Here is a 16,813-nt window from a genome sequence, read left to right on the forward strand (position 1 = left end):
AATATTATTTTAAGAAAATTCTGGAAAGATTTCTAACTAAGTTTTATTAGGTTATATACACTGCGCGTCAGAGAAAACGGGCACACAAAAAAATAGGTAATTTTTAATGTCTCGTATCTCCTAAGGCTGTTTTCCGATTTAGGTAATTTTTGTAATATGTTATAGCCTTATTCTTTAGCAATATCGATGTAATAATGTTGTTGCTAGACAGGTAAACTTTTATTGTATACCGGGTGTAAGAATCAAACTGTGTTTTTCTTCTCAAAGTTGGCAACACCCTGTGAAATATTCTAGCATTTATAAAATACTGAAATTCAAACCCAATTATAGCCTCAGGTTTTCTTAACATTCTGTTTTTTGATTCATTGGCTTATGTTGGATAATACAAAAGTTAGGTACTTTAACAACTAGCCATGTTCTTCATCTGTGCAAGGTGTTTCTAAATAAGTGCGACAAACTTTAAGAGGTAATTCTGCATTAAAAAATTTAATAATAACGACAGTTTGCTTTATAATCGTATGTCCTCAAATGCTTCGTTTCCGAGATACGGGATGTTAAATTTTTTCTTACAAACTGACTATTTATTTATTATTTTAAAACCGTTTGAGATATTCAAATGAAATTGGATAGGTTTTAAGACGTAGTTATTGCACATTTTTTAACATACAATTAAGAATTTTATAGTCACCATTGGCGCGCATACGGGTAATATGACCGATCTTATTGCCCGTATGCACGCCAATGGTGAATATTAAATTCTTATTTGTATGTCAAAAAATGTAAAATAACTACGTCTTAAAACCCACCAAATTTCATTTGCATATCTCTACCAGTTTTAGAGCAATAAATAAATCGTCAGTTTGTAAGAAAAATGACAACACCCTCTATTTCGGAAACGAAGCATAAGTCAAACTGTCGTTATTTTTAAAGACCTTGTACTGATGAAGAACATGACTAGTTGTTAAAGTACCTAACTTTTGTATTATTCAACACAAGTGAATGAATAAAAAACAGAGTGTTAAGAAAATATGAGGCTATAGTTGGGTTTTAATATCAGTATTTTAGAAATGCTAGAATATTCCACAGGGTGTTGCGAACTTTGAGAAAAAAACAGTGTGATTCGTACACCCGGTATACAATGAAAATGTACCTGTCTAGCAAAAATATTACTACAGCTATATTACTAAAAGAACAAGGCTACAAAATATTTAAAAAAAGACTTAAATCGGACTACAGGTTTAGGAGATACGAGACTTAAAAAATTACCTATTTTTTGGATGCTTCTTTTCTCTGACGCACAGTGTATGCAGTGATGAGCGCGCTAATAACCGGCAAAATAGCGCAAAAGATGGAAAATATATTAAATTGTGAGATAAAAAGAAATAATACTAGTAGAGGTCTTAATTTTAGCGATAGTAACATATAAATTGACATTATATTAATCGTTTTCCACCTTTCGACGTATCAGAAGAGTATGTCAACTAAAACTGTCACGATTACAGTGGCATTTCTCAAACCCGTCCGATACGTCTAAAGGTGGGAAACAATCAATATAATGGCATTTTATAAGTTACTATCGCTAAAATTAACACCTCCGCTAGGTTCATCTCTTTTTATCTCACAACTTAATATGTTTTCCATCTTTTGCGTTATTTTGTCGGTTATTAGTGCGCTCATCACTGTATATATACACCGTTATTAGTTGTCAACGCCCTTCTGTAGGGATCTATGGAGGAGTATCACCAAGCCGCAAGCCTTTATCCTTTGCAGTACCGCTCCTCCATAGGCCGATCAGACACCAGTTATTCCTGACCAACTTGTAAATTCTATTGAATTTTATACTACCGACGTTGGCCTTTTATTAATTTCATGACCTGGCTGAGGCTCGGACCGTCGATCGCAAATCAACTAAACTTGTCGATCGACTGCGCCCCTTCCAACTGAGCCGTCGTTACCGTCTTATTAGGTTATGCCTTTCCAAAATTGACGTACTTGGCCTCGGTCTTCTAGGCCACAGCATGTGTATAGTTAAAAAAATCTTAGGGTGGTGTTATTACCCTAGATATGTCAAATTCTGACTGTTTTGTGTGTTACTTTGTGTTTTTTGTTTGTGTAATCTGTATCGTCGTGGCTATTGTGTAAACGTATGTTTTGTAACAGTGTTTGGGTATTTTGCGTTGCTTATGATTTGTGTATGATATTGTATATGAGTTTTCGCTTTACTCCGCTATTGTTGGTATATTCTTGTTGTTAATTTATTCTTTGGGTATTCGTAAGCAAAACCTGCTGAATTCTGCAAATAGGTTTGCTACACTTTTATTCGTTAAGTAGAATGAGGAACTGCTTCTGTGATTTTTTTTTTTGGTTAAACTGCTTAGGTGCAGTTTCTTGCAGTTCCTTCGACTTAGAAATTATTGCATTCGCAGGTTATTTTATAGATACAGTTTTTGGATCTTTCTTGTGTATTATTGGGTTTGGTTTTGGGCATGATAGGTCTCAGAGTATTGGTAGCAAACTCATATATAGAATGAAGCAGACTTTGGTTACCAATACTATAAGAAAAAGTCAGCAAGAAGAAAATACTAACAATAGCGGAGTAAAGGAAGTTACAGAAAAATCATAAGCAACCTTATAGAATACATATTATGCAACACACAATATCCAAACATAAATCTATGTTACAAAACTTATGTTTACACAATCGCAACTACTATAAAGCAAATAACACACAAAACAGTCATAATTTGATATTCCTAGCAGAGTAACACTATCCTCATACACATGCTGTGGCCTACAAGATAGAGTCCAAGTATATAAATTTTGAAAAGACATAACCTAATAAAACTTGGTTATACATCTTCTCAAAATTTTTTAAAATAGTCTTTTCTGAGAATGATTTTCGGAATGTAAATTGAAACGTCAAACTTTAGTCATTTAAAAATGTAATTTTCATTATAACAATAATTTTGGTTTAATCCCACATAAATATAATAAAATAAACTAGTACAAATAATTTACACAAAAGAAAAATTTTCCAATTTATTTAATAAAAATTGTTTCCGATCCAACGTTGTTTCCTGAGACAAAAGTAAAAATCTTAAAATAATTCACACAATATCGCTAATGTTTAAATAATATGCTCTGAAATTCCGGTGGTAAACTGGATAGTAAAACAATGAAAATAAAATTTATCGCCAACCGTCACTAAAGTCATTCAGTATTGTACTCATTTGCTCTCATTTGCGGCAGTAAAGTAACACTTTATTGTACTGAAAGAAGAATTTTACTTTACCTGCATCGATTAATCGAGATTGAATGTAAGTGGTCGATGTCAGTAATCGATTACTTATTTGAGTTTTTTATTTTTTATTAATTACTTACAATTTATTTACTTTAGTTATTAAAAATATTCTAAAAAATTTACGACATTGTTAATTAAATGTTTGTCAAAAAGTGAAAGTGAAAGTGTGACACGTGAAAGTGAAAAGATTTGTAATCTTGCCCTCTACAAGTTTATAGTAAATTTCCGATGCAAAACCCTCCTAATTTAATCTAAATTTGCATTTGAAATATTGGGTTGGTTTCAAAATCCAGCAAATCCAAGCACATGTTAAAATCAAATGCCAGCAAATCCGAGGCAACCAATCACAGTCAGGTAAGAAAGTGACGTTAGCAGTGGCGGCTTTTCTTTATGTGCTGCTGAGCTGCAGAACTACCAAACAACCATAGCAAATCTTAATTATTAAAGAATAATTAATATAGTTTTATTTCAAATCTGCCATATTATCATATTAAACATCAACTGTTAATAATAATTCACCAACAACGATGATTAATATTATTTTTTTTACGTATTTACTCCTCTAGTGAAACCGTATAATTTTTTTACGTATTTGGTGCTCCAGTGAAGCAATCTTTTTACGTATTTGCTGCTCCAGTGAAGCCGCGTCGATTAACAACCGAAACACTGGCAGCGGTAAAATGCATTTATTAGGCAAACGGCGATCTTAGCCGATGTGCTTCGGCAATCGGCTGATTAACGGCCTCGGAAATGTGTTTGCGAGCTGCAATTCACGACAGTTATTCGTGACCGTTGCATCTGTGCCGTGTTTAGAAATTCTTAGGTTACAATTTTGACTGTAGAGAAATTCCATGACTGAAGACCGACTTGTAGCATTAACCATGTTGTCAGTAGAAAAAACACTTATAAAAGAAATACCAAACTTTAATGAAAAAGTTATAGACAAGTTTGCTTTAAAAAAATCGACGAATCGAGCTTATTTATAAAAAAAATAATATATTTGGCTCTGTGTGTAGTTAGTTCGTAAGACCCTATAATGCAATTATTGTTGTGGCGATTTTGTTTGTAGTGTTTTTTCGTTTGCATTCCTTAGTTTCGCGTATTTATCGATAAAATTCTACTAAAAACATAAACTATAAAACAATTACTAGTGTGCCATAATGTACCATTGCTATTTTTGATATAATTGGATTTATCTTCAATTTGAAAAGAAGAAAATCGGTAAGTTCTTTATTATTTTTTAATAGATATATAATGAATAAATATATGGTGTAAAATATCAAACTAAAAGCCTCGTTGTAAAATACAACGATTAAAAGATATTGAATTAAAAAAAACCAAAAAATACTGCAGAACTACCAAATTTTTGAGTCACCAGCCGCCACTGGACGTTAGTGAAAATGTTTGTTAGTGTTGTTAAAACCGCTAAAATGTTTGGTTGTAATAGAAGTTTGCCTTGCAAAATTTGTGTTGTTTGAATAAAATCAAAATTGTTTTATAGCTAAAATTAGTTGTTAAAACGTTTTAAAATAAAAATAGTTATGGAAAATTTCATGGGGCAGAGTCCAAAACCAGTAACTCCGGATAGGAGTCGAAAACGTGTTTCACAGCCAGCTACTTGGAAAAGAACGGCTAAAAAAAATGAAAGGTAAACAAACCACTCTTATTTTTAACAAAAAAAATGCTATATATTAAATTTTTTTAGATACAAAGCCCATGATCTGCCATCGTATCCATCTTGTTAACATGCTACCAAATCATACAGATATTCCACTCTTCTAATGCGAGATGTTCAACAGTTTCATCAAAATTTTTATGCACATGTAGATAAAATAGGACAAGATAACTATATAATAAAATTTTGCGATACAAAAAATATAAGACGGTCAGGACGAACAGGTAATGCAAAATACAAAAAAATTTTTTCAATACAATACTATGTTAACATTTCTAAGTCTAACAAAAAAATACCTGTTTGTCAACAAGCCTTTCTGAATATTCTATATTATGTAAAAAAAGACAAAGTACTCGGTGTGTTAAGGAGACATCATGATGGACAATAAATGGCTCGTGAAAACAGAGGCGGTGACCGTAAATTTTTAAAGTTTGCTAAAAAACGATCTTGTGTAATGAAGTTTATTGAAAAATTTAAAGCTATTGAAGGTCACTACTGCAGAGGCAAAACTAATCGAACTTATTTATCATCCGATTTAAATATTTCAAAAATGTTTCGACTATATTGCCATGAAGTAGAGCGTGATTTATGTGTTGCGGTAAAAAAAATTACTTTCGGCATATTTTTAATACCTGCTACAATATTGGCTTTGGTTCCACAAGAACTGATCTTTGTTCTACGTGCCTTCAGTTAACAGAAAAGATAAAGGTTGAAAAAAATAATGAACTTAAAAATACATTATTAACCGAAAAACGCATACATAAGGTACGAGCAAAAGCTTTTTTTAGTTTACTCCAAGAAGAAAAGCAAGGCCTTAAAACCATATCCTTTGATTGCCAAAAAAATCAGGCTATGCCGAAGATTCCTGATCAGTCTGTTTATTATAGCCGGCAGTTATATACGTACAATTTTGCTGCTGTAACAGGTTCATTCCATTGGCCGTTGACTAAGGAAAATGTGTTTTTGTATACATGGACAGAAGATCAACATTTAAAAGGAGCAAATGAAATAGCCAGTGCCGTTTATCACAAGCTTTGCCATACAAACTTCGATGACGATATACGCACTGTACGACTTGTTGCAGATGGGTGCGGAGGACAAAATAAAAATTCTATCATGATAACCAGACGGAGTATTTGCAAAGATCGAAAAAGTTATTAAAAAAAAGACACCATCGTTTCTCCAGAAGAGTTCGCTGAAATTTTTAAAGACCATGGAACTCTCTATATCTTGGGTCAAGATGTGACTGTATACGATTGGAAAAAGGATTGCCAAACTGCACTTAAATCTCCTGCACAGTGGCACTTTCGATTTAATATGAGCAAAAGATTTCTATTAAGACGTGGAAAAAGCAAAGTTGTAACTATTAGAGGGGAACAGTCTTATAAATGTGATCTAGGGGAATATAAGTCTGTATTTAAAAAAGGAAAATCCGTTAAAAGTATGTTCCAATCTACAGTTACAGGTGGTGTACGCCCTAAAAAAGAAAAACTTGAGGACGTAAAGAGCTTATTGGAAAAACATTGGGGAGAAAATTGGCAACAACTTGAAACTCTAAAATACTTTGATGATATTTACAAAAAATATGATAATGTTGAAGAAAACGAGATTCCAGAGATAACCAACAATGACCATTTGTGTGAATCAGTTGATGAAGTTCCGAGTTTAATAGTTTAATTTAATGTTTTTTGTCAAAATAAAACCAATTCTATAATTAAACAACAATGTTTGTTTTTGTGTTTTACTAGATATAATTCAAACTCCGACAATTCCATACTCGTTTGTTTCAAAACCCAACAAATCCGTAAGTAAAAATCAAAACTCGACAAGTCCATTTTTGTTTTTTAAATTTTATTTAAAATTACGTATTTCCAGAATAATTATTAATGGTTTTTAATTCAGAAACATATCTTTTAACTAATAAAAAATATGAATACCCATAAGCTTAACTTTCATACCAAAACCGTTTTTTTGAATTTCCCAACATTTGACCTCAGTGGGTTTGTCGGGTTTTGATACTAGACGATCCAATTGTACTAATTTGTACTTACATAAATAAATTGCAATACAATTTTGGTTTTGAACAGTTTTATTCATGAAATAATCGCAACAAATTGCACTCGATGTCTAAAATTAATATAGAATTTTAGAGCTCTTGTGCAATTACTACTGATAATATCCCGTCGTCAAGCATTACGTCAGATGCCCTTCGTTACTACGCAAAAATAAACATTCAGTGATATTAATGACAATTAATGTTTTACAACTTGTCACAGAGAACACCAAGAAACATATTTATCAAATATTCAGGTGAAGATACCAATAAAATATTAGTTAAAATGATTTAAAAAAAGCAGTTTTATTCATGAAATAATCTCAGCGAATTACACTCGATCTCTAAAATTATTATCGACTTGTTGCCCTCGTGACACTTTGACAAATTAAAACTGTCAAAGTGTCATTCGGAAAACAAATCGATAATTTTAGAGCTCTGGTGCAATTACTACTGATAATATAAATATATCCAAATTGCTTACCTACACAAATAGCTTAAAACTAAAGTACTCTACAATATTTAGACAAAGAAAATAATCTGCAGGAAATTATATTTGAAGTCTGAAGTGGGGATAATCCCAAATTTCTCACCAATTTCAACCACAATTTATTTGAAAATTACCTAGTAGAAGAATTTTATTAGTTATTAGAAATAAGGGAATTTAGAATTTAGTTTTATAAGAAAACTTGTTTAATAAAAATCGCACTTAAGAAATTTTGGCAAACAGACAAACCAACATGTCTCTAAAAATTTCTCTGAATGAAACTGTTCAACATGTTAAGTAGAACAAATGACCTCAAAAAACCCAAACAGTTAATATTTTTAACACAAAAAGATGAACCGTGATCTTCCGAATAATTTGTCAGCCAAAAATTTAGTCATGGAACTTCTCAAATATGTATATAAAAACCCAACGTTCGAGTTCTTAAAATTTTGATAGATGATCATTTGATAACAAAATGATTTTTATCTGTCTGCAGTTTTTACTCATGGTCTGACCACTAGTGACCACGTGGACGATTTGTTGTCATTTTGCTCTTATTATATTGTCAATACTTTTGTATTAAACTATTTATTTACAATCTACTCATTACGTTGAAACTTTTAAATAAAATTGTTGATGATGTTGGCTTGGTGGTAGTTGTTGGCATATGCCGATTCACCTTGATTCATAATATAACCCAATCTAACGGTCACTCTCTCTTCAGTCTTCTAATTCTTGCTGCAGCATTAACAAAGGCGTTGATTAAGCCACAATTGATTGTAATGAAAATTACATTTTGACCTGATGTTTTTGCCGTTTCGATTTTAACTTCGGAAATCGTTTTCAAAAAAATCATCTACAGGCATCTAATCAACTGTAGATTTGGTCATTACTTGGCATTTATTGACAGCATCCACTTGGCATGGATATGGATACTATCATCATTCGAGTTTGGGACAGGCAATGACAGAGATCTAACGTAAATAGTATCGGCAATATCCCCCAGGCGATAACCTAGGTCGTCTTCAAATAGTAAGGTTTTAATGTGTTCCTCCCCAGTTTTTAATGTGTTTGCCATATCTCTTGTACCACACTTTCGGAGCTGAATTATTTACTAAATTTAGATAATTATTGAAGACTTATTAATATTAAATATAGGGTTGGTCCCCAGATCCTTGTCAACTTGAAACTATTCTGAACGTCATTACATTTTATTGTTGTAAGAAATTTTTAGTAGTTGTCTCTCTCCTATGACGTTACAGCGCAAGTCGGCCCTAACCTCCCCCAGCATTCCCCAGTTATTCACTTTCAATATCTCTTTAGCATCGGTTCTCACCTCGTCTATCTACATCTTCGTTAGTCTGTTAGTCTTTCTACTGGTCGACGTCTTACCATAGTTCCGCTAAGCGTTCTACGAGGTGTTCTGTCATTGTCCATTCTTACGAGGTGGCCTGTCCAGCGCAATCTTTGTATTTTTGCATAATTTTCTATAGAGGGTAATATTCCTATAGCTCGTGGTTGAACCTTATTCTCAATTAGACCTGGCCGAAAAAGGGCAAAAAAAAATTTTTTGGAAAATTTTAAACGGGCTAGTAAAAAAAAGTTGTGTATAGTAGTCCTTATACTGTGTACCAAACATAGGCCGAATTAAATTATTTTTGACCGGGCCCCCGGGGGGCCTAAAAAAATTATTTTTTTTTTGCTTTATGTTTGGGGCGGGCTAGTGTCCAAAATATTAATATCGATGCTACTATCTCGTTAAAAAAATTTTATCATGATCTAAAAAAATTTAACCCGCCCCCAGGACTAAAAATATAAAAGAGGGGTAAATAATGCATATTTATTTACTACTTTTGCACTGTGATCTGTGCTCCTCTTTGCTTGAATCAATATTCGGCGCGAAAGGTTTTTACATTGAACTATTATGCACATATTTAACATTATTTTGTATATTCATTTAACTCAAAACTCACCATGATGAGGTAGCTGCACGGCGACTTCCACCCGCCCACTGTGAGATGTATGTAATCTTCTGCATCGAAATTGATTTAGAGATTTGGGATACTATGAAAACGCAATTTATATACCAGCCTTCTTACATTTTAAAATTCTTCTGGCAGCAACCGCTCTAATACGTTAACGTGAATCGGTTAACATACAAATTTGAATGATTTCCGGATGCGCAATTTAAGCATTATCTTGAATAACTTTATTGATAATTGAGACATTATTCGGAAAATCTCTCGAGGTTTGCATTAATTTCCATAGATGCCGAACACCATATTCCAATCTTGGCTGTTTTTATCTCAAACCTCATCCGAGAATATAGGTACTTGTAATACAAACTCAGCTAAAATCTTTAAGATTTCACAAGGATCAGTTGTAGCTACATAAACTCTAAGAATGATTTTAGCTGTCGTGAATCAACGTGTTTGCGCCATCTTCCCTGGACTTCTCTCTGCCAAACTTTGAGAACATATTCCATCTCCAATTATTATCATTACAATAATTGGAAAAAACTATATAACTATATAGTTTGAACAAATAATGTTGATCTGAACTTAGATCATTTTCATTTAAAAGAGGCAGGACGGTCTCTATGTGTTTAAATTTAATAACAGGCATTTTTGCGCAATTAGAAAGAAGGGATCCAATCGAATCAGAATATGAATAGGGACCTTTTGTGTGGTCATCTAGTTTTTGCAGCAAATATCGCAAGGGAAGTTCAGTTGCGTGCAACGGGCATACACTCCACTGTAATGGTTTATGTACTCGCCTTTCTATAAATCGAATGATTCCTCCTTCCAGCCCGTATTGACATTTGTACCATCACAACCCACTTAATTTGCTTAGATCTATATTATGACTTTGTAAGTACCTAGTATAATATTCCTTCGACAATATCTATGACACGAGACGGTTAACAGCTAAGTACCCAAAATATAAACTACCGGGTCCTTCAATTAAAGCTATATGGTATTCAGTTTTCATAATTCGTCTGGCGTTTCCGAAGACCATGGATTGATCTTTCCTTTCATCAAAGTATAGCCCTTCAATTGACTTGTTTTAAATTTTTATTCTCATGCTGGATTTTCTGTCTGTTTTCCTTAACTCTTCTCCGAATTTTTTTTGTCAATGACCAGCGTTGTTTATCTTTGAAAATTTAGTTTAGATCTTCTAAAACGGCATAGAAGTACTCTTTCAGACTAAGACAATGGTGTCTGACACCGGCGTCCCAAACCGGTTTTCAATTGCAGCAAAGCATGAGCTACTAAAATCAGTCAGACACTTTAAGTGGGTCGTCTGTAGTCGTTCATTAAAACAATGCTTTGCTGCACGGTGGCGGACACCGGTGTCAGACACCAGTGACTGAGTGTCTTAGTCTGAAAGGGTACTAAAAGCTTAAGTATTTTTTCCTGTCGACTGTATTATCTTTCTTTCGCTTAACAATAAAATATGACAACAAAAGCTTTTTTATAGCCCCAAGCATTTTTTTAACAAAATAAAATTGTTTTAAGGGCCGGGGGCCCGGTTAATTACTTTTTAAACCGGCCCAAATTTGGTATAGGATTATATAAATAGTAGTTCCAACTTTTAGCAACTAGCCTTGTACAAGATTTTTAAAAAAAAATTTCGACCAAAAAAAAAATTTTAAGGGCCAGGGGGTCCGGTTAAATATTTTTTAAACCGGCCCAAATTTGGTATAGAAATATATAAATACTAGTTCCAACTTTTGGCAACTAGCCGTGTAGAAAAATTAAAAAAAATTTTTTTCGGCCCGGCCTATTCTCCAATTCTCCATGTACTATTGTCGCAAATGGGTCACAATATCCTCCTTAATATATTTCTTTCAGAAGTGTTAATAGGGTTTATTTTCTTTGTAGTCATGACCCATGTTTCTGCGCCATACGTTGTTATTGGTCGTATGATGGTTTTATATATTTTAAACTTTACTCCCCTATGGATCCAAACACCTGCGATGTTCAGTAGTTATATTCATATATAATTTTATTCCTTCGATTTACTATTTTATTCATTTATATTGATTGGGGATTTGCGATTAATTTATTCATTCTAAAGTTAAACTGGGCTAAACATAAAATCAGTGTTCAAATGATTTTTTTTGTTAATGTAGGGCAACAAAATAACCATTAATTATCCATAGTTTACAGTTTATTTTGCTCAAAATAACACAGATTTCTATTAAAAACATTTCTACAATTTTCCATAAAATATTAACCCATTAAAATGTTGGTAGTTTATGTTTTTCAACAAAATCAAACAACTCATTTAACATGACCTGGGATTCAAAAGTTTTTGGCAGAAGAATCAATCACTAAATCAGAAGCCTCAAATTGATGAGTTAAACGATACACTAAAGAAACTTGACATCAAAAACGAATATTTGCATAGAGAAACGGTCCTTACTAAACTATTAAAAAATCTACCAAAAAAAGCCATAGTTAAGCTGGCACCTTTAATAAGTGCTGCTTTTAGGTTGAGATATGTTCCCAGACTCTGGAAAGTAGCTGAAGTAATTATGATCGCCAAACCAGGTAAACCTCCTAATAAAGTGACCTCTCATAGACCACTATCACTCCTCTTGATGATGTCAAAATTATTTGAAAAACTTATATTAAAAAGTTTAAAACCAATAATAGAAAGAGAAAATCTTATACTGAATTAATAGTTTGGTTTCAGAAATAAACCTTCCATTATAAATCCAGTTCACAGAATAACTAATATAATAGAGACGTTTGTAAAAGTCTGGCATGAAGGTTTAAACTATAAACTAAGAACGTTCCTGCCTAAACAGTATTAGGAAATCCTAGAATCATAAATTGTGAAATGATATTTCAAAGTATAGCAAGAAGAAGTGTATACCGATTTAAGGGAGATCAAAGCTGGCGTGACACAAGGGAGGGTATTAGGTCCGGTCCTGTACCTATTGTATACGTGTGACATTCCAGAGCTAGAACAAAACACTACTGATACCTTCGCGGATCATACCGCCATACTAGTGGTAGGAGACACCAGTGAAGGAGCGACTGATAAGTTGCAACTATCAGTAAATACGATACATCCATGGACCAGAAAATGACAAAAATAAAATTAAATGAGACTAAATCTGAACATATTCATTTTACAAATAAACAAATTGAAAATTTCTCAGTTAGAATAAATGATACCAAAGCTCTTTATGCAACATCAGCAAAATATTCAGGCATCCTAGAGACGAAAATAGGGAAACTTGATATTAGACATAAGAAATTGTATTGGCTGCCTGGAAGAAATTAAACTTTATCCATTTACAAGCAAGTACTGAGACCAATATGGGTATAATATGAGTATCAACTCTGAGGTTGTACCGAAACTAGTAATCTACACATTATCGAGATTTAAAAAAAAGTACTGGGGAACATTGATGACGACCGTTGGTAAAAGTATCCGTAACATCAACCTCCACCAGGACCTGGATATGGAAACTGTGACCGAAGTAATCAAGAGAATGAATAGCAGCAAGTCATGAGCAGAGGCTGCTTAGTCATGTGAATATGGAGGCAATCCAGCTCCTTGACAACAATGAATTAAAGAGAAGACTCATAAGGACAAAACCATTTAAGTTAGTGTAAATGTGTAACAGATTAATGTAAAAAGCAGAGCATAGTGCTTTAATGTTACTGTATGTTAGTTGTAGTGCATTAGTTGATAGATAAAATAAGAGTAAGCTATAGGGTAAGCCCTTAGATTTAAGTATTTGTTATTTTGTAATTTATAGGTTATTGATTACGTATTTTAGAAAGGAACTACAACGTTAACGGGGTTTTATTGTTTCATATAGTCAATGGACCTCTAGATATGAAAAAATCGCGGAGTGCTACCATTTAGTGGGGTGCGTTTTTGAGAAAGGGATGAATTAGTCCCTAGGCACAGGGCGAATTAGGGTGAGTTCTATGCACGTTTGGTACAAACACGTCTACAGGAAAAATTTTCTAGGTTAAATTTACTATCGAAATATTACATTTTAAAGTCAAAAATATTTTTTTTTACAAAAATATATCCAAAAGAAAAGCAAGAAAAAAACACCTAAGGTAGCATTTTTGTTTCTTGTCCCATAACTTTTTCCACGGCGATATAGGTATAGGCATTACTTCACAGAAAAAAACTTCCATCCTTCCTCTTTAAAATGACGTTTGGTATTGTGCCATTTTCCTTGTTACTTCGCAAACATTGTTCTGTAACTATTTTTTACGCAGCTTTAAGTATATGCAATGTTACATTTAGTAGGAAGAAAAGTCAATTACCTTTAAAATGGTCGATCGTAGACTGTATGATTATTTTTAAGCAAGATATGGTTTTTCAAAATTTTATACTTTTAATGATTTTTGATATATTTTACGATTATTTTTAAATTTCTCATTATAACTTTTTTTATTGTATATTTAGGTATATACATTGTCCAATAAACAAGAAAGCCTATTTTCTTACTTTAAAATGGTGTAATGTAAAAAATTCTAGGTCTATTTTTGAACAAGGTATGCTTTTTCAAAGTTTGGCATATACACATGCAATTGGTCCCACTAAGTTGGAACCATATGGAAAACATTTTATTATTAACTTTATGAAAAAAATTAATATTTATAAAATGCTCTGCATAGTCTAAAACCAAAGATGTAATCATCAGATATAAAATTTTATCAATAGTGTACGAGGTATGTTAAAAAATATGAATTTCGCTCAAGAGTAAAGTACCTTTATATTTCACAATATCGAAAAGTGTTATTAAGAAAAGTTACTTGGAATTAAAAATTATATTACCATATGCAATTGTATTCTTCTAATTGAAAAAATAATTTTTTTTTAAATTTTTCTTTTAAATAAGCTTTTTTTATTCCACAATGTATATACCTAAATGTACAAGAAAAAAGTCATAATGAGAAGTTTAAAAAATAATCATAAACAATATGAAAAATCATTAAAATTATAAAACCTTGAAAAAGCATAACTTGTTTAAAAATAGGCGTACAGCCTTATACAATAGACCATTTTAAAGGTAATTGACTTCTCTTTCTACTAAATGTACCGTTGCATATACCTAGAAATGCGTAGAAAAAAGTTACAGAACAATGTTTGCGAAATAATGGGGAAAATGGCTCAAAAATTATGTGAGCGGCAAATTTTGAAAAATCCTATTTCGGAAACTGTAAATCCCAGGGACTTCTTCCAAACGTTATTTTAAAGAGAAAGGATGGTAGTTATTATTCGCTGAAGCAATGCCTATACCTATATTGCCGTGGAAAAAAGTTATGGGACAAAAAATAAAATTGCTTTCTTTCGTGTTTTTTCTTGCTTTTCTTTGGAATATATTTTTGTAAAAAAAATACTTTGGACTTTAAGATATGATATTTCCATAGTAAATTTAACCTGGAACAATTTTCCTGTAAAAGTGTTTGTACCAAGAGTGAATAGAACTCACCCTAATTCGCCCTGTGCCTAGGGACTAATTCACCCCTTTCGCAAAAACGCACCCATTTAAATGGTAGTACTCCGCGGTTTTTTCAAACTTAGATGCCCATTGACCATATGAGACAATAAAATCCCATTAACGTTGTAGTTCCTTTTAGCTCTCTTATTTTGAAGATAATCAATAGCCTATTACGTCAGAAAAGAACTTATAATTGGTCGCTTGTGACCAGATCGCAGTAATAAAAAAAAAGTATATAATTTTATATCCTTCGATTTACTATTTTATTCATTTATGTTGATTGGGCCTTTGCTATTTAAAGTAAACAAATTTGCAAATTCTGGATCTCCATTATATCGCACCTGGCTTTGATTTACTTTTACGCTTTATTTATCCATTCTAAAGTTAAACTGGGTTAAACATAAACTCAGTGTTCAATTAATTCTTTTGTTAATGTAGGGCAACAAAATAACCATCTATTAACCATAGTTTACACTTTACTTTGCTCAAAACAACACCGATTTCTATTAAAAACATTTCTACAATTTTCTATAAAATATTAACCCATTAAAATGTTGGTAGTTTATGTTTTTCAACAAAAACAAACAACTAATTTAACAAGACCTCGGATTCAAAAATTTTTGGCGGAAGAATCAATCACGTACTCAGAGACCTTAAACTGATGAGTTAAACGATACACTAAAGAAACTTGACTTCTAAAACCAATAGTTGCATAGAGAAACGGTCCTTGAAATGCACTTCGAAAATTTATATTTTTATATAATTTACATGATGCAGTTTGTTTATTATTTGATATTATATGTAAACTGGGTCAAGTTTTAGTTCCCAGTGGCGTTGCTATTAGATAGAGTGTTTTGTCAAGTTGAGTTCAAAAAAATAATTATTCTAGGAAAAGACCAGGAGAGTGATGTTGTTTAAAACAAAGTTTGAACAATAAATTCATGATGTATTTAATCACAGCCATATTATCCTATTTACTTTGATATTTAGTTCAGTTACTGAAGGTGGATATGAGCTATTACCTCCGATTTCGTTGAACCTCCATCGATTTGCATGAAAATTAGTGAGCCGTTAGAAGATACCTCAAAGAACAAAGGTGACATGGTGCCAACTTGCGCTTTTACCTGGGATGGATGTCACCCCTTCTCGGGGATGAAAATTATTTTATTAAGAATAATCCCATAATTCGATAAAGGGACAAATTCTAAGCAAAATTTGTTATATAAAGTTATTAAAATAAATCAAAACATTTTGAGTTATTAAAGATCAAAGATTTTAATTTTTCGTGAGAAAAATTCATGTTTTTAACCGATTTTTCACAAATAACTCAAAAACTTAAGTTTTTACAAAAAATTTGTTTTTACCCAAATTGGAGCTAATAAAAAATAAAATTAACTCCTTACTAAAAAAACCTTTTAGTATTAACTAAAAGTGAGTTATAGGTAATTGAATGTATATTTTTTTCAGTGAGTACCCAAATCCAAGTATTCAAGCTTAAATAACGGGAAAATGATGCATTTTATAACATAAACTGATTAAACATTTGTCAAAGTACAACATCTATCAAATAAGCTTCCGAACGAGTCAATAGCATTAAAATTTATGCTCCAAGAATTGTTCAAAATTTATATTTAAAATTTTTTCAAAAAATGTTATTATTATTTTTTTAAATAACTCCGTTAACTTTTACGACACTAGATTCATCTAAAACCATTTGAAAGATAATTTCAAGAGCTATTAAAACGCGCTAAATTTAATTTTTTAAACCAGTTACTTTTTAAAAAAATAAAATGTTAAATGGCCCCGGTTAA

Source organism: Diabrotica virgifera, chromosome 5 (genome assembly GCF_917563875.1).
Source record: "Diabrotica virgifera virgifera chromosome 5, PGI_DIABVI_V3a".
In the NCBI taxonomy this organism is placed as follows: Eukaryota; Metazoa; Arthropoda; class Insecta; order Coleoptera; family Chrysomelidae; genus Diabrotica; species Diabrotica virgifera.